The sequence below is a fragment of the Mytilus galloprovincialis genome, chromosome 13, assembly GCF_965363235.1.
Source record: "Mytilus galloprovincialis chromosome 13, xbMytGall1.hap1.1, whole genome shotgun sequence".
NCBI classification, from domain to species: Eukaryota; Metazoa; Mollusca; class Bivalvia; order Mytilida; family Mytilidae; genus Mytilus; species Mytilus galloprovincialis.
Window position 1 is genome coordinate 71,236,742 of NC_134850.1, and position 19,812 is coordinate 71,256,553.

Genomic DNA, 19,812 nt, shown 5'->3' on the forward strand with positions numbered 1-19,812 from the left:
AAGGAGATTTGTTAACAACTATTATAGTAAAATAAAGTATCTGAAGTTGGAAAAAAAAAAAAAAGAATATATTGACTTAGTTGTATTTGACAAACCTTTTAGGAATTTTTGGTCCTCAATGCTGTTCATGCACTTTATGGTCTTTTTAACTTATTCAATCTTCAATGATGAGTTTTTTTGTAGACGAAACACGCGTTGGAAGAATAAATATACAGCAGTTTTAATTATAAGAATTATTGTGGAAACCTTAATTCCAAAGATAAATTACTAGTATAGGAAATATCATTATGGAACACGTATATGAAGGTGGCAACAAGACAAATACAAAAACAATATATATATATATCATCCTTCATATGGAATGGGAGATAAAAATATAAAATGTTACTGTAAAACATACAACAAAGTGTTCTACTAACAATTTTATACATTATGAATTTTATATGAACGGAACTCGTTTTAAATTAAATTAACGATACAGTTCCTATAACTCACAATGAACATTACATGTACCTCCCGATGCATAACATTCAAAAATATATTTCGCTATTTAAATAGATTCGTTTTCTCACTTACTTTCTAAATATCTTACTTTGCCACAGGGAACTAGTAAGCTATTTATAGATTCATTACAAAGATCTAAATTTAAATCCACCCTTAAACAACTAACGAAAAACCGGTATGTCATATATGCTGTTCATGTACATCGTTATCATTTCTGCATGGAAACGTACACAATTATGAATTCAAAACACGACGGACAAATATACGATTTGTAAACAACTCTCATGTGTAGACGAGATGAGCTTCTTTAGTACAGACTTTTTGAAACTTTGAAGAGTTTTTGCAACAAATACAGTCGAAGATATGATAAATTTGGTAAGTTACATTTTCGTTATAGTTTAAGCCAATAAAATATTCTCAGAAAAAAACAAACATGAGGATTATATTCATATCATTGATACACGCTTCAAAATAACTTTAGTAGAAAAAATGTTATTGCTAAATGTAAATTAATTTATCATGAATTCTTACATTAAAGTTAACCGCAAGTATTGCTTGTTGACGTGAAAGAAACTATTTTATCTTTATATCAAGAGCAAAAGGGTTTCAAATAATTGTCATTTTATATATGATTCGTTTTCTCATATTTGACAACTTAAACTTGACGACGGGAACCAATTAGATATAAATAGATTCATTGCAATCATCTAGATCTAAATAGAGAAACGGGTATTTCCATATTTCATAACGAGGATGGTCCCTTGTAAATAGAAGACATAGGTGTGTAGGTGGATGTAACTTATTCACTATGTTAGAAACTGTAAAAGGAAAACATTTTATGTTTTAAAGATATATTTATAATTTATTTTGACTAGATGATTTGCATTTAGTTGCTAGAAACTGCTCTGAATTAGAAGACAAATGTTCCATTGTTTAGAAGTTTTCACTTTAACCTCTAGACGTAACATTAAAACATCATTACAATATTTTATCGCTAATGGCTAATTCAAAAGGTTCAAACACAAATGAATGACTTAATATATCACTTGTATGGCATTTCTATATTATTCATGCAGATTGACGTAATACGTACATTACAGGAGCCTTTCGGTGGTTGTTTTTTGTTTCTGTGTTACATATATTTGTTTTTCGTTCATTAAGAGATTATTTTAAATAGATAAGGCCGTTAGCTTTTTTATTGAATTGTTTCACATTTGTCATTTCGGGGCCATTTATAGCTGATTGTGCGGTATGGGTTTTTCCTTCATTGTTGACGGCCGTTCGGTGACTTATAGCTGTTAATTTCTCCATAATTTGGTGTCTTGTGAAGAGTTGTCTCATTTGCAATCAAACCACATCTTTCTTATATAGAAATGAAAAAAATTGGGGTACAGAAGTTTTACAAACTTAATCATTTCATATAAAACACAATTTATACAAGAAAAACAAATGGCATATAGACTCTCTTTAGACAAAGTAAATGCGAATAAAAAACATTAATACAAAACTGACACTAGCACCAAAACACTATATAATATAAAAAAGAAGATGTGGTATGAATGCCAATGAGACAACTATCCACAGAAGACCAAAATGACACAGACATTAACAGCTATAGGTCACCGTACGGCCTTCAACAATGAGCAAAGCCCATACCGCATAGTCAGCTATAATAGGCCCCGATAAGACAATGTTAAGCATTTCAAACGAGAAAACTAACGGCCTTATTTATGTAAAAAAATGAACGAAAAACAAATATGTAACACATAAACAAACGACAACCACTGAATTACAGGCTCCTGATAAGTAAGTTTTCAGAAATGCAAACAAATATTCAACAAATTCTAGATATTTTAAAGATATCAGATCATTCTCTATTTAAAAGTGAAGTGAAACAATTTTGTAATATTAAGAGGTAAAATAAGTTGCAGACAATTGTCATTGAATATATGTGATATAAATTCGACATTTAAATATATTTGTATTTTCAATAAGTTTTTGGCATTCGAAATTTGAAACGAGGCTGTTTCAAAAGACATAAAGTGATTTATTACAATCATAACCATTTCAATACACTTTAATGCAGTTTATAGACACAGGTATCTCCATATTTTCTTATGAGGATAGTCCATTTGAACAAAATATTTATTCTCACGTTGAGCTTTTTTTAGTTGTCTCGAGCTCAAACTGTGCATATATATATATTTGTATGACTGAGTAGAAAAAAAGTCTTTTTTTAAGATTTTTATTTTATCACCAAACGTACCATACACTTTGCACTTGTTTGGCTTTCTAACTTTCACCGTTGGTCTTGTGTAGAAGAAACGTGCGTCTGCCGTATTAAATTATAAGCCTAGTACCTTTGATAACTACACATACATTTGCATTCTTTAATTGTAAAAAATGTACATAAAGCTGTTTATTTAAATTGCTATCATTTCTATTGAAACATTGCACAAATGTTCAGATATAATGATGATGCTCTTTCGTGAACAATCCAAACTTTTCTGATTAAATACCATTATTGTAACCCGAAAATCTATGATTTAAAGAAACCATAAACACGGCTTCCTCCGCCTCATTTTTAGACTTTAACCTTGAATTTGACATACGCAGTACAAGAATCTATTACAATCCTGTCGATTTTAATTTTGAAATTGTCATTTCCCTCTTCTTGATGGCAATATACAAACATCACCTGCATATCGGAGGTTGTTTCCAAACTTTATCTGTATTCATTAGCTTGCAGCTGCTATTCAGACTTTTGAAAACGTCACCCGTGTCCTCGTAGGAAGTTGTTAAACCAGGGGTTTGTCATAGAAGGTTCGTCCTTTTTCTAAAAAGGTATTCCGGAGGGTGTCAAAACCTTCAGGTTGCATTTCTGTAAATATTGACAATGCAATTTCCCATAGGAACTCCTTTTACGGCTAAAACTGTACCACTTTTACTATGAAGTTTTGAAAAAAATCTTATCCTAGAATTGAAAGTTCATATGCACTCAAGTTTTCAAGATTTCCCCAAGATTTCCCCAAAAGAGGCGTGTTTTGAAAGACAGCTGTCTTTATATAGTGCAACCTATACAGACATTTCTTCAACTAATAGAAAACTCTCTAAAATCAGTTTTTCTCACATTAATACTCATTTATCAGAATTCTAGTCTTAAAGAAATCACTGTGTATACTCTAAGTTTTTCTTACTATACATTTTATACCCACTCCCCTGTTTCAATTGTTTAAAGAATTTGAAAACAAGACTTCAATTATTGCCAACTTACCCTATTTGCATATTTTCTGATAAAAAATGCCTAGAACCTGTTTAAAACTGTTTTGATAACATATTGAAATCATAGCAGAATACTATAAATGTAATGTTAAGCAGTCAATCATTACAACATTCAAGATTATATAAAGTATCCAATCCAGCCTCTGTCTCCAGTCCACATCTTACTGTATGCCTATTTGTCATCTAAAGAACACATTTTCTGCCTCAAATGGTAAATTTAAAATTCTTGTCACAACAGTATCATCTGTAACCATATATTTGACACAATTTAGCTAATATATATACTAGAAGTGTTCAAACAAAGCCATATTTGCAATAGTTGTATGCATGCAGATACCAGTCTGAGATACAAATTCACTTAAAATGTTGTAGAAATGACTGCTTACATCTGATTTTTGCATAACTTCTAAGCATAGTTATTGTTTTCTATATCAAGAACTTTAAAATCATAAAATCATAGCATTAACAAGTTAAATTATTTGTTTTACAATCCAGGGGGTAGGCAATTTTCTATGTTTTTTTGCCCCTGAGGCCTCAAATTTCATAAATCATTTTGCTGTTTCTAGCAATTTGGAATATTTAGTACATATTCAGGATAGAACACGCTATTGTAAGTTTTCTTGAGATATTTTTGTTTTTCTAGCTTGTATTTATTATGCCGTGGTGATAAAAAAGCAGTTTAGGTGTTGCGGCTTACTTTTGGGTTATCGAAAGGACACAAATCGCCCATAATTAATATTCAGGAACGATCTATGAGTTTCAATGACTGCGAAGAGTAAATATAAGCACTTCTTAACAATTTAACTTACAATATGCACATAATATGAATTAATTTTGTATTCAGGACTTTTAAGTAAACTATGCATACTGTAAACTGTGAATTTATGCTGAGTCATCATATTTAAGGCCCAGGATTCTACCAATCTTCATTAAATATTTATAAAACTTCATATTTGAGTTAATTTCTTAAAAATCTGTGAAATAAAGCAAATTTGGTTTAATTCTGAACGTTCCCCTTTTTCACCCTATATAAAAAATCCAAAAAAGTTAAAAAAAAAAAAAAAAAAAAAAAAAAAGTCAAATAAAGTACGAAGTTGAAGAGCATTGAGATCCAAAATTCCTAAAAAGTGTTGCCAAATACAGCTAAGGTAATCTATGCCTGAGGTAGAAAAGCCTTAGTATTTCAAAAAGTTCTAAATTTTGTAAACAATTAATTTATAAATATAACAATATCAATGATAATTCATGTCACCACAAAAGAGACCTTGTCTGAATTTAGATCGTTTTTACGCAATTTAGACAATAAATTTGCGTTGAATAACAATGAAAACTGCACAAAATAGTTTGCGATTTGTCTGTGATCTAACCGTATTGTAACAAAAATTCATACAGTCGGAATTTATGCAGGTATTTAATGAAGATAAACCTCAAACTGAGATGACTGTCACTTCTTTCTTTCCAATAAGTATGTTCAAAATGATCTGCAAACATTACACACTATTTGATAGCAATTTAATTGAAAATAATTATTTAAGTTTCAATTTCATTACTAGAATCCAGCTGAACTATGACTTCAAAGGAACGAGAGAATTTCTTACGGAACGCCATTTTAGTTGTTGATCATTCTAAAGCTGCTCTAGTGTCTTTAGTAGAACTATATTTGCAAAATAAAGGCCAGACGTTCGAAAACTTTGTTAACACAAATCAACATGAAATATATCATTTATATAACAGTTCAAGGTGTTGTCAATGTCCACCGGGACATCATCCAATCCGTTCACCTCGTATTCTCCACCAATCACAAATAGAATTTTTGTTTGACCGAACATCAAAGTTACCATGTCACAATACAACTACACGATCAGTTGACTTCTGTTGTAGTATGGCTAGGTCAGGTCTTTGCACTAATGTTCTCGATTTAACCTTAGCCAGATGTTTATTAGTAAATTTTTGCGAAGATGTATTTTGGTTTAGCTGTCTTCAGTTTCAATCCATAACTTTGGAAGATTTTCTTAACCATCACAAGCACGAACTGTATCATCTATGGCAGAACAATGCACCCTGTTGTCAATGTTCACCAGGCTATACATTTCCAACTAACTATTCCATGTTGAATCAGAATGACTGGATGCAGATGTTTAATGCCGTTCTGCTGCCTTGCACTAATCACAGAAAGAGACCCAGTCCAGGGGGTATGCAAAGTATCTGCTCCGTTGCGGCGACACCTGGTATAACGTTAATAAACCTTGGCCCATCCGTTGGCAGAATCATATTACAGCACTGCAGTACTTTACGGAGGGATGTTGAAACTTTGGTTCAGATCAGAAATCAGGACTACGGCCATGCTAAAGAAGGCATAATGTCGGATAACGATTATAACGCATCAGTCGTCAAGATAGAACGTTGTATTTTAGATATTGCTAAAGTGTGTATCAAGGAAACTCAATTCAGGCAGAAATTACGGGAGGCAAGAGATGGCGCACTCGATCAAACATTATTTACACAGTACCAAAATAATTTGATGGAAACGATCACAAGACAAGCAGATTTTCACCAGGTACGAAAATGAAAATAATATAAAAAAAAGATGTGGTATGTTTGCCAATGAGACAACTATCAACAAAAAACCTAATGACACAGAAATTAACAATTATAGGTCACATTACGGCCTTCAACTATGAGCAAAGCCCGTTCCGCAAAGTAAGCAATGAAAGGCCCCGAGTGGACAAATGTAAAACAATTCAAACAATAAAACTAACGGTCTCATTTTTGTACAAAAAATGAGCGAGAAAACATGTAACACTTCAACAAACGACAACTCATGAATTACAGGCTCCTGACTTGGGAAAGGCACATGCGTACAGAATGTAGCGGCCTGGTTAAACATGTAAACGGGATCCCAACCCTTCCCTACCCTGTGATAGTGGTGTAACAGAACAGCATAAGAACAAACTATAAAAGGCTTAACTAATCGGATGGATACAAATAACATATATAGAACAAAAACACTGTTGACATGACCGGGTACTTGTATATCCCAACAATAAAAAGACACTAAGAACTGATCTGAGAGTACTTTGGATTACTGGCAGCTAGTTCAAAGCCACTGACAACTAATATCATAACCATGCATCTAAGACTTAATTGGTATGATTGCCAATAAAACATCTTAGATTTGATGTCACGCTATTATTTGTTTTATGAAATCAGCAATAACTTACGAAATATCGACCAACAACACTTAATAATAATAGTATGCCAATAATCCAAATTTATTTGGAGGACTAGTTTAATCTTAAATTGTTAAGGTTGAAAAGTAAGAAGTTGGGTTCAGGTAAATGCATTCTCATTTGAACATTAATCCTTTTATTTTTTACGAGGTACAGAAAAATATGGAAATAATTGAAGGAACCCGAATTATTTTGTACAAAGAAAGAATGCATAATTCAAACTAAACGAAAAAGATTCTGTACCATCTAAATATTTATGACGATGACGATGAAGAAAGAAAAAAATCGGACTTACATTATGATATTTTCCTTATGTATAAAAGAAAATTGACCAGTGTTTAAAATCCGATAAGACACGAAATGCATATACGTTATTATATCTATGAATATTTTTTTTCACTACATCAGTTTGACTAAATATTTTACTTTTATAAATTTATTGAAGTACAAAAGTATCAAATGTTTAAACTGAATATTTTTGTTGCAGGGTGTTGCAGAATTGGCACCTACATTAAACAAAATAAGTAAACAAATCGCAGTAAAAGAAGGGAAAATGCCAAAACTTATGGATGAATGTGTTAGGAAAGGCTTTGATTATCAAGAACAACTGATGGAAAGGTTTAACCAAAAGTTAGTGAAAGTCAAAAGTGAGTAGACGGCTAAGGCATACATGTATAAGAGATGGTTTGAGGTTGACTTTACATGTTCTCCTTCCGCAAAACGCTCAAAGCCAAACATTTAAAAGGCAAGAATGCCTAAACTGTGAAAGAGATAGATGACCAAAAATGACCCAAACATGATAAGCGTAACTTTTAAAAAAAACTAAATACTTTTTCAATTAGAGTAGTGGATCAGTGGAATAATCTGTCAGATTTAAGGGTGAAGTCAAAGACTCTGAATAATTTAAAGTCTGCATCAAATGGCGAAAATTGTAACCCATATAAATTCAGATGTTCGTGTTAAGTGTTTCAGCTGCGCAAAACCTAAATAAGTATTTTTGATAAGTTTAATATATTACAAATAAATATATTATTATGAGATATACGACAATCCAAGATGAGGGGTCAGTAGAGGCCTTTGGCTTATGTAACGACCCGAAGATAAAGGTATAAAGGTATAGCAATCTTAGGACTATCTTTAGTGCACGAATCTGATCATGGGTCACATTATGTTACAGAATATCTAAAAAAAAAAACCAAAGTCATTCAATCACCAATGTTATGGGCTATGTATTTAGTCTAATATCCAAAGTAACTGTTTCCAAATTTTTAGAGCTGTGGAAAATCTGTATCTTACTTTTTTTTAATGTGAAAAGTATTTTTTATGTTCATAACCAGTGTCGTTTTCTGCTTCAAAATACCGATACCAGGTCAAATTGAATAGAATAATCAGTGTGTATACTGTTAACAAGAACAAACTTAACACACTATTATCCACTTTGTTATTTTTTTAGCAAACAGTAATAAATAAAATACATAAAATGTTTGGACACGGTTATGGACAGAAATATTGTTCACAAATCTATCATTATGTTCCCTGTGTGAATAAACAAACATTTCAATCGCTTAATAGGTGAATTTATTGTATCAAACAATACCATATAACAGCTTAAGGACTAAACAAAAAGTTACATTCTGTTAATAAAACCATGATTGTAGACATTTTTAAAACGTTCATAACAATATTTCAAAACTATGCTTCCGTCATTATCATGGTTATGAACAAAGATATTTTCCCAACATTCGAATGAGAAAGTCGCAAATTGCTAGCAATTTCAACGACTCCTCTCTAATGAGGAGTACAGATTAAAATTGACACTCCGTAAATTTTATGGACACCATCACGAATTGGTGGATCCATACGATGTATCTTTGACCAAACTAGCTAAAGACATTTTTACCACATGGAAGATTGTTGTTTGTCATTATGTCGTCTAATCTTTTAATTACCAAACGTGACTTATTCCCGATTGTGACTGTTTTGCTGAGTGTGAATTCGTATTACTATAAGACGTGTTACAGTACTTGGTAATCCCAAATTCATGTATTTAGTTTAAATGTTTAATGTTATATTTGTAATTCTCATCGGATTTTGTCAAATGTGATGACGTCTTTTCTATTATATTTATGTGTTATGGTAAATAATATCAATCACCGCATTCATTTATTAGATTTCATTTTGTTCAACGTAATCAGTGTGATACTTTACGTTTGAAGTAAGATTCAAAACAAACCGGACATAGCTTTATAATATAGTTAATTGCTGCCTTAGTTTGCTATTAATAAATATTGAAATGTGCATTGTTATTAGGTGCAATATCAGTATTTAGTTCAAATGTCATCTTGGGTCAGTCCTAGTTCCATCTTATTCATTCAAATGACGTCATTTTTCATTTTTTGATGATCTGTTTTACAAATTAAAATGACGTCATCATTTTTTTGTCATTTTTTACAATTTCAAATATGACGTCACTTGGCATTAAGGTTTAAACATATTCGGATGTGTCTACATATTGTGTTGCAAAAATTTAAATGTCTGGTTATGTAATGTATTTCAGTTGTTTCCTGTAATTAGTTAATATTTCAGTTTTTGTTTATTAATTTTATGAATTTATTGTTTGCAAAAGTATAAATTATTCTAAATGATAAGGATGTTCTGGTAACTAACAGAAAACCCTGGCCGTTTTTGATCTTTTGGTCTTCGATGCTGTTCGACTTTGTGCTTGTTTCGGCTTTCAAACTTTTGTATCTGGGCATCTCTAGTAGATCTTGTGTGGATAAAATGCACTTCTGGCGTATTAAAATTTTCAACTTGTTGCCTTTTGTTGGCTGTGGTTCGTGTGTTTCTATGTCAATTGTATTCTCCAATTTATTTATATTGTAGTCCTGTGGTGTTGAGTTGTCGTCTTAATGTTATATTTCACATGGCTATAAAAGGGGAGGTTTGGCTTGCCACAAAACCAGGTTCAACCCGCCATTTTTTTCCTTTAAAAATGTCCTGTACCAAGTCAGGAATATGGCCATTGTTATATTATAGTTCGTTTCTGTATGTGTTACATTTTAACGTTGCGTCGTTTGTTTTCTCTTATTTTTTAGTGTAAATTCATATTGCGATAAGACGTGTCACGGTACTTGTCTATGATCCCAAATTCATGTATTTGGTTTTGATGTTATATTTGTTATTCTCGTGGGATTTTGTCTGTTGCTTGGTCCGTTTCTGTGTGTGTTACATTGTAGTGTTGTGTCGTTGTTCTCCTCTTATATTTAATACGTTTCCTTCAGTTTTAGTTTGTTACCCCGATTTTGTTTTTTGTCCATAGATTTATGAGTTTGAACATCGGTAGACTACTGTTGCCTTTATTTAAAGACAACATAAGATTTCTTGAAAATACAACTTATTTATCATTTATTGCTCAAAATCATATAAAAATAATTGTAAATAATAATCGTTCATAATAACAGACACAAAAATAGTGTGTCATCAAATTAATATCAATGCGGATATTGAAAATTTAATCTTCATGCTAAAAGTTCTAAATGTGTGACATGATGAAATGAAAACAGACATCAAATGTTTTCGATTACGTTTAAAAGGAGCACCAGCAATCCATTTCATTTATTAAAAAAACAGATTTATAACATTTGTTCATAACACCAATACTTTAAGCTAGTGTTAGAGTTATGAACGGCATACTTCACCCAATTTAAAGTTTATTGTACACCCCAGATTTACAATTTTGACATTACAATATTATGTAGACTTAAAAAAAGATGTTGTGTTTTCGATTTCAACGTTGAACATGTTTCATTTCAAGTTTAAATTTTAATATATGTCTTGTTAAAAACTATGGAAACCATGACCCTTTCCGCCAAGTCGGTATATAAAACAGAATTTTTGCAGGTTTCCAAAGATTATAACCCTGACAATTACATTACTTTTATTTAATAGCTACTATAGATATAAAGTTCATTTGACACTGATACTGTTCACGAAAATCTTGAAAATTCATTAAAACTAGCTACTCTATATTTTCTAGTGTTCATAACTTACGCCTCTATAGACGGGCACCGACGTTGTATAGGTGGTAACATCTCTGTGTGTAGTCACATCAATATGATAACTACGTCATAACCTTGTTTGTACTGAAATGTTCCTTCCATATTTTGGTGGAGCACATTGTATTATTAACAACGAATTTATTACGTATTCTTATGTTCATAACTACTGGACATCTCGAAAACAGGATCTACAATTTGGTCAATGATAATTGTTTTTGAAGACTTCGTGCTTAAATACAACTGCTTTCTCGAAAATATTCGATTAAAAATGATTTTATTTAGTTGTAGCTCTAATAAGAATGTAAACATTAAGATAATTTTGACCTTTTCTTCCAATATTTTATTGGACACCGCTGTTACATGTGTTATGAACATGATTAGTTTTTTTTTACAAGATATTCTGACTGTACAAGAAATGTACAATCATAATGTGCTTTATTCATTATTCGCAAACACATATTTTTTACAGAGCCTTCTATATTTCTACGATGGTGGAGTGTAACATTTCCGGTTCGAAATTTAACCTTTTTTGGGGGAAAAAAGTTCAAATAAAAAAAACATAGAAGAATTATAGCTCCCATTTTTGGTATTATCAGATTCCTTGGTTACTAATCTTTATTGCCATATATACAGTTATCCAGGTAATAACATATGGAAATAATAATAATCACATGTAGTGCTGTACCCATGATCAGATTCGTGCACCTTACCTATCGGAGTTGAAACTCTAGTTTAATAAAGAATTTCCTCGATATTGACTACTAGTTAGATTATTTCAATTTTCCATTTTGATATGAGCGTCACTGATGAGTCTTATGTAGACGAAACGCGCGTCTGGCGTACTAAATTATAATCCTGGTCCCTTTGATAATTATTCCAATTGTCTACCTCCTTTTTTAGCAGTAATGTACCCTCTGTTCCTTCGTTTGTTGTTTACATATTTAAGCTAATAGTTTATGCTTGTGAATTTTCACAAAGGTACCAGTCTTGTATTACAACTCCAGTTTCCATTGCATGTCAAAACATGGAGGAAAATAAAATAGTCCATTTTTTAGCTCACCTAGACAAGTTCTTTATTTACATATTATCTATTTGATATTATTCCCAACTTTGTACTTAGTTTATATCTATTTTACCCTATACTATAATGATCTTACTATATTGAACATATTTTGTATTATATGGTTCAATGAATCCAAAATACTCTATCTGGGCTCTTTGATATTTACTCACCACTGGCTATTGGACAAACTAAGTGAGATTTTCCAATCACTTTGCGTCCGTCGTCCGTCGTCTGTCGTCCGTCGTCCGTCGTCGTTAACTTTTACAAAAATCTTCTCCTCTGAAACTACTTGGCCAAATTAAACCAAACTTGGCCACAATCCTCATTGGGGTATGTAGTTCTAAAATTGTGTCCAGTGACCCGGCCAACAAACCAAGATGGCGGCCATGGCTAAAAATGGAACATAGGGGTAAAATGCAGTTTTTGGCTTATAACTCAAAAATCAGAGCATTAAGAGCAAATCTGACACGATATAAAATTGTTTATCAGGTCAAGATCTATCAGCCCTGAAATTTTCAGATGAATTGAATAACCTGTTGTTGGGTTGCTGCCCCTGAATTGATAATTTTATGGAAATTTTACTGTTTTTGGTTATTATCTTGAATATTATTATAGATAGAGATAAACTGTAAACAGCAATAATGTTCAACAAAGTAAGATTTACAAATAAGTTAACATGACCGAAATGGTCAATTGACCCCTGTAGGAGTTATTGCCCTTTATAGTCAATTTTTAACCATTTTCGTAAATCTTAGTTATCTTTTACAAAAATCTTCTCCTCTGAAACTACTGTGCCAAATTAATTCAAACTTTGCCACAATCATCTTTGGGGTATCTAGTTTTAAAAATGTGTCCAGTGATCCGACCATCAAACCAAGATGGCCGCCATGGCAAAAATTGAACAAAGGGGTAAAATGCAGTTTTTGGCTTATTCCTCAAAACCAAAGCATTAAGAGCAAATCTGACGTAGGTTAAATTGTTAATTAGGTCAACATCTATTTGCCTTGAAATTTTCAGATGAATAGGACAACCCGTTGTTGGGTTGCTGCCCCTGAATTGGTAATTTTAAGGAAATTTTGCTGTTTTTGGTTATTATCTTGAATATTATTATAGATAGAGATAAACTGTAAACAGCAATATTGTTCAGCAAAGTAAGATTTACAAATAAGTCAACATGACCGAAATGGTCAATTGACCCCCTAAGGAGTTATTGTCCTTTATAGTCAATATTTAACAATTTTCATAAAATTTGTAAATTTTTACTAACATTTCTCACTGAAACGACTGGGCCAAGTTCATTATAGATAGAGATAATTGTAAGCAGCAAGAATGTTCAGTAAAGTAAGATGTACAAACACATCAACATCACCAAAACACAATTTTTTCATGAATACATCTGCTTCCTTTGTTTAATATTCACATAGACCAAGGTGAGCGACACAGGCTCTTTAGAGCCTCTAGTTTAGAATGTTTTTCTAGACTCATTTTTTTTTCTGTGAGAGTAAAGATTTATGCTGAATTGAAACATACAAAAGACTTTAAAAAAACTCCTGTATCTGTGTGGGGATATCAATCAAGGAAAGTTGAAGGATATCATGTTTACTGGACGTGGTGCGGCCTAGTAAAAATAGCAAACCGAAAGCAGAAAAAATATTGTTCTGACTTCAGGGTTACATAATTTTTAATTCTTCGTGGCTTGACCCAACTTTTTTCCGTTTAAATAACAATTTCGCATATATGATAAGAACATGATTATTTTTTTTCTATGTATCATTTTTTAAAGATCATCTGTTTTGCATGTAGGCATATGGAGCAGTCAATTACAAGACAGGAACCTTTATAGAAAGTAAAATCACTAAAATACTGAACTCTGAGGAAAACTCTGAAAGATACAAGAGGGACAGTCAAACTCATAAATCAAAAATAAACTGACCTAAAAATGAAAAAGACGAGCAGACAATAGTACACGTGATCGATGTTCGTAAAGGCATACAAATACATGATACGAAAATGGATAAAGCATATACTTTCTTGTAACCCATTCCTTATAGTGTGTGTGAGCTCAAAGTATGTTTCAATGGTTAAATCCATACTTTTATACAATAGATACTGTACGTTAGCAAACGATTGTGTACAATGTGAAATCACAAAAATATCGAGCTCTGGTGTAAATTCGGAAAGTCCCTAATCAAATGGCAAAATCAAATGATAAAACACATCAAAAGAATTGACAACTGTCATATTCCTGACTTGGTACAGTCATTTTCAAATGTAGAAAATGGTGTATTGAACCTGGTTTTATAGCGCTAAACCTCTCATTTATATGACAGTCGCATCAAATTCCGTTATATATACAACGATGAGTAAATAAAACAGACATAATCGGTAAAATAGTCTAAATATGGTTATTGTTCTCTTGTATTTGATACGTTTCCCTCAGTTTTAGTTTGTAACCCGGATTAGTTTTTTCTCTATCGATTTTTCAGTATTGAATAGCAGTATACTACTGTTGCCTTTATTATATAGCAGTCATTACTGTGTTACAATATCAAAACAAACAAACATTTACAAAAAAGCACAAAAAACATCTATCAAATTAAAAACATATTGTGAATGCTAATCAATTTTTGGTATCCATGCAGATCAAACACACATGGAAATTGATTATCATGTGGAGCAAGAAACATTTGTTGAAACAAATGCTGTCAGGAAGTGTAAGGAATGGATGAACAAAAAGGATGTCTTCGTCATCATTGGTAATGAAGGAGCAGGGAAGTCTAGAATCGGGTTGGAAATACTAAGACAGTTTGGTCTAATGGATGAAGACTTTGACTTATTAAAAGTAACAAATATCCAACAGGTAAAGGACATCATTACGGATGAAAGAAAAACTGCCATATTAATAGATGATGGATTTCCTTCAAAAGAGTACTCTAATAACAATTCTGATATTTTAGAATTTTTAAGTGCAAGGATACATAAAGGAAACATGAAGATAATCTTAACTGCAGACTCTTCAACAATGAGTTCTTTTAAAATTGTACTTTTTTCTCATGGATTGTTTCAAAATTGTTGTAAAATTGATCTTAGCACTGACAGATTTTGCATGAGCGAAGAAGAAAAGGCAAGTTTGTTATTTAATTTTTGCAAAAAACAAGATATTAGAACTACATGGGATTCATACGATGGTAACGAGGGTTTTAGTTTAGACAGGAAAACAGTTTATGATATCGCCAAAACGGACCCGTTTACAGGATATCCCAAATTATGCTATATGTTTACCTCAAACAAAAGATTTTTACAGCTAGGTATTAACTTTTTCAAACATCCAGACCAATCCCTTATGGATGAAATAAACTCACTAAGAGATTCTACAGACATTAATCCTGATTTGAATATTTCTTATGCTCTGTTGGTTTACACACTACTAAATACTGGTTGTTTAAAAATAAACGAGATAGACCTATCAAAACTAGAGACAATCATGGAATCAATTTGTAACAGTCAACGAAGACGTTTATTCGACAGTAAAGTTAAAAAAATTGCAGAGCAAATGGAAGGTCGCTTTTTGAAACAAGACTTCAAAACAATGTTTTATCATTTGAAACACAAAATGATATATGAAGCATTAGCAATATCATATTTTGAGGTCAATCCGTCTGCTGTTATTTCAGTGTTGAAGTTTGATTTTATAATCGATTTAATACGGTTAGAGAGGGATGATTGGGGACAAAAGAGAACTTGTTTAATTATTACAAAAGAAATGTTTATATATTTAATAGAGCGACTTTTCACAATATTTGAGAAAGATTATAAAATGAGATCCGCTGAGTTTACAAAAACACTTTGCTGTTCGTCAATCATACTTCAGCATAACCCAGATTTTATAGGTTCTTTATTTAAGCAGTTTGCAAACTGTACATCACAAGATACGATAGATATACAAATTGAAGGTAGGTGTGATAAGATATCATTCAACTTTCCACGAGCCCTATTATGGTTCCTGATACAGAAACATAACGTAGACAAACCAATTGCAACAGTCCTTCATTTCGTTGAAAATGACATGAAAGATGAGCAAAATATAAAAAAAGTTAAAGAAAGTAAAAAGGTAGTAGTAGCATGTTTCTATTATTTGTGTGAAACAGAAAACTCAGATATGAAGCTGGAACTTATATATGGATTGATAAATGAGTTAGATATAGAGTGTAGTTACGATTATAGCATACAAATAGCTTTGGAAAATGGTAATGATCAAGCCGTTAGCTTCCTTTTAAGCCATTTATCGAAAAAAATTGATATTGTGAAATTGGTTCTTGAAGTAGAACATGCAGAAGATATAAGAAGATTGTGCGACTTAATATCAACAAATCTTTCTATAGAATGTATTGACACAGATAACAAAACCGATATTTTGAAGATTTTGATAAGGTCGGTTCCACAGAATTTCTTCAACTTAAGAGAATCCATCAATACAGCCTGTAGCAAACGTTGTGAGGATATTGTAACTGCAATTTTGAGTGACAATCGGAATTTTTCATTTGATACAGGTCGTATTGTTAATACAGCCTGTGAGAATGGCTGGGAGAATGCGTTAAAAATTTTGTTGAACAAAAAGATATGTAATCAGAGTGAAATAAAACAAATCTTTACTGCTTCTTGTAAAGATGGCATGGAAACGTTCCTGAAGTGGATCTTTGAAACAGTCGACACAGATGAGCTAGACGTTCAACAATTTGTCCTTTTTGAGTTTAAATGCGAAAATTTCGAAACTGTACAAAATTTTATTTTGAAATTACAAGACCACCAGGAAATGGAAACAATGATAAAGAATTTAGTTACACAATTCAGTTTGCCGGTTATACGGTTCATTCAATGGGTTATAGAAGATACTGATAAACAAAAAGTGACTGGTAATAATTACCATTTACAAAGATTATATATAGTTCAGTGGATATATGAGAGATTTCCAGACTTACAAAAGGATGTAAAGAACACTGTATATAAAACAATAAACGACTCATGTGATAATTCTGATGAGATATTACAATGGTTAAGGGAGAATACCAAAGGAATCGTTCATCCTATATCATCTTTACTGGAGTTGTCATGTAAAAATTATCTTAAAAAAATAGTCAAATGGATTCTGCAAACATTTGACCACAACACTTTCAATATATGTGACGTGCTAATTGAGTCTTATAAAGAAGGAAATACCAAAATTGCTGAGTTTATCATCAGGCAAATTGATTTAAACAAAATTGACGTCACTTCAGTCATTACTGCAATGCTTTCAACATGTGAAAGTAATAGTTCAAAAGATCTTTTTCTTTTCTTGATTCAAAATACTGACCAGCAATATTGCAGGTGGATGGAGATCATTACAATAATCATTGATTTAGAATTGTATAAATACATTCAACTTATTCTACAATATGCGGATAATTCGAAGATTGACATGATGAACATAGTCAAGATTAAAATGAATGTCCTCTCGGAAAAAAAATTGAAAGATTTAATACAAAGTATTAAAAAAGAATTACTTGATATAAATTACATTGCCTGGGCTGCTTTGAAAAACGGATATCATGACATTGTGGTTTGGTCATTAAAAAATGATGACGAAAATGCTATTAATAAATCAGATATATTAGATGTAGCTGTGTATAATGATAACACCACTGTTCTGCATTATCTTCTAGAAAATATTGACCACACGTTGTTAAATATAGAAACATCTTTTGATATTGCTTGTAGACGAGGAAAGTTTGATATAGTTGAGATGTTGTTGTTAAAAGTTGACGATGACGCGTTCAATGTGAGAGCAGCAATCGAAGCAGTGTTTGGTAGTATCACATTCGATACGGTAAAAAACGTGTCAGACGATAATAAAATTTTAGAAAATACATTAGATATAGTCACAGAATGTCAACGTATTAAGATTGTTAAGTTGATGTTTAAACAATTTGACCATAAATTGTTTGATATGACCACAATCATGAATACTGCATTTAAACAAAGATGGTTTGACCTAATAAAATGGATGATAGCGGAAGTTGATGATTCACTGCTCGATTTAAATGAGATATTAAGTATGGCTTGTAAATCAGAACGCTCAGATATTGTCACACTGTTAGCAGGGAAAAATGGAAATTCAAAGGTGGATAAAGGAGCTGTTATGAGAATGTTGCTCAGCCACGGTTCGTTCAACTTTATCATAGATAACATTGATATATCATTAATTGATCTTGGGGCAGCAATGAATGAAGCATGCCGTGATGGTAAGGGTGAACTAGTTAAGCGGTTAATAGAAAGTGATAATGATATAATAGACTTAAATCGTCTCATAAAGATAGCTTGTGACCGAAATTGGCATGACATAGTTAAATGGTCCATAGAGAATAGTGACAATGAATTATTAGATATGAAGAACGTGATGAACGAGGCCTGCCTTCAGGGAAATCATATCACAGTGAAATGGTTGATAGAGAATTTTGACAATACATTATTTGATATGAAGGAAGCAATGAACAATGTTTGTTGGTCGAAAAATATTGACACAGTGAAATGGTTGATAGAGAATATTGACAATAACATATTTGATATGAAGTTTGTATTAAACTCGGCTTTTTGGGTGAAAAACGTTGACACAGTGAAATGGTTTATAGAGAAATTTGACAATAACTTATTTGATATGAAGGAAGTTATGAATATAGCTTGTAGACGAGGGAAGCTTGACATAGTGAAATGGTTGAAAAAGAATTTTGACAATACATTATTTGATATGAAGGAGGCAATGAACAATGTTTGTTGGTCGAAAAATATTGACACAGTGAAATGGTTGATAGAGAATATTGACAATAACATATTTGATATGAAGTTTGTATTAAACTCGGCTTTTTGGGTGAAAAACGTTGACACAGTGAAATGGTTTATAGAGAAATTTGACAATAACTTATTTGATATGAAGTTTGTATTAAACTCGGCTTTTTGGGTGAAAAACGTTGACACAGTGAAATGGTTTATAGAGAATTTTGACAATACATTATTTGATATGCAGGAAGCAATGACCAATGCATGTCAGACAGAAAACCTTGACACAGTGAAATGGTTTATAGGGATTTTTGACAATGAATTATTTGATATGGAGGAAGCAATGAATGTAGCTTGTTTATGTGGTAAACTTGACATAGTGAAATGGTTGATAGGGAATTTTGACAATACATTATTTGATATGAAAAAAGCAATGAACAATGCGTGTGGGTCGGGACAACTTGACACAGTGGAATGGTTGATAGAGAGTTTTGACAAGAAAGTATTCGATATGAAGGAAGCTATGAATAAAGCTTGTATTTATGGAACACTAGAAATAGTGGAATGGTTGCTGGAGAATCGTGACAAAGTTGATCTTACATGTTTTGATTTGCAGTCAATTTTATACTTAATTTATGATTGCTTTGATGATGAAGAGTTGATGTGTAAAATAGATGATCCTCAGGAAATAATATTGATGATTTGTAACCAAATAAGACAGAATGAAATCGTCTGGACGGAAATGTTGAATAAAGCGTGTCGGTTTGGATTTGATGAGGTCGTCGAATGGCTTCTAACTAATCTACCAAATGATGTTTTAGATTTCAATACAGCATTAACAACAGCATTGTTGTCGTCTGAA

General features: G+C 31.9%; 1 long non-coding RNA gene across 1 annotated transcript; it reads left to right on the forward strand.

The window, feature by feature from the left end:
* Positions 1–689: 689 nt before the first annotated feature.
* LOC143056447 (uncharacterized) lies at positions 690–17,094 on the forward strand. Its single transcript, XR_012972345.1, has 4 exons — positions 690–879; positions 5,340–6,343; positions 7,504–7,663; positions 14,780–17,094. It is a non-coding gene; the product is annotated as an uncharacterized LOC143056447 (long non-coding RNA).
* Positions 17,095–19,812: the final 2,718 nt, after the last annotated feature.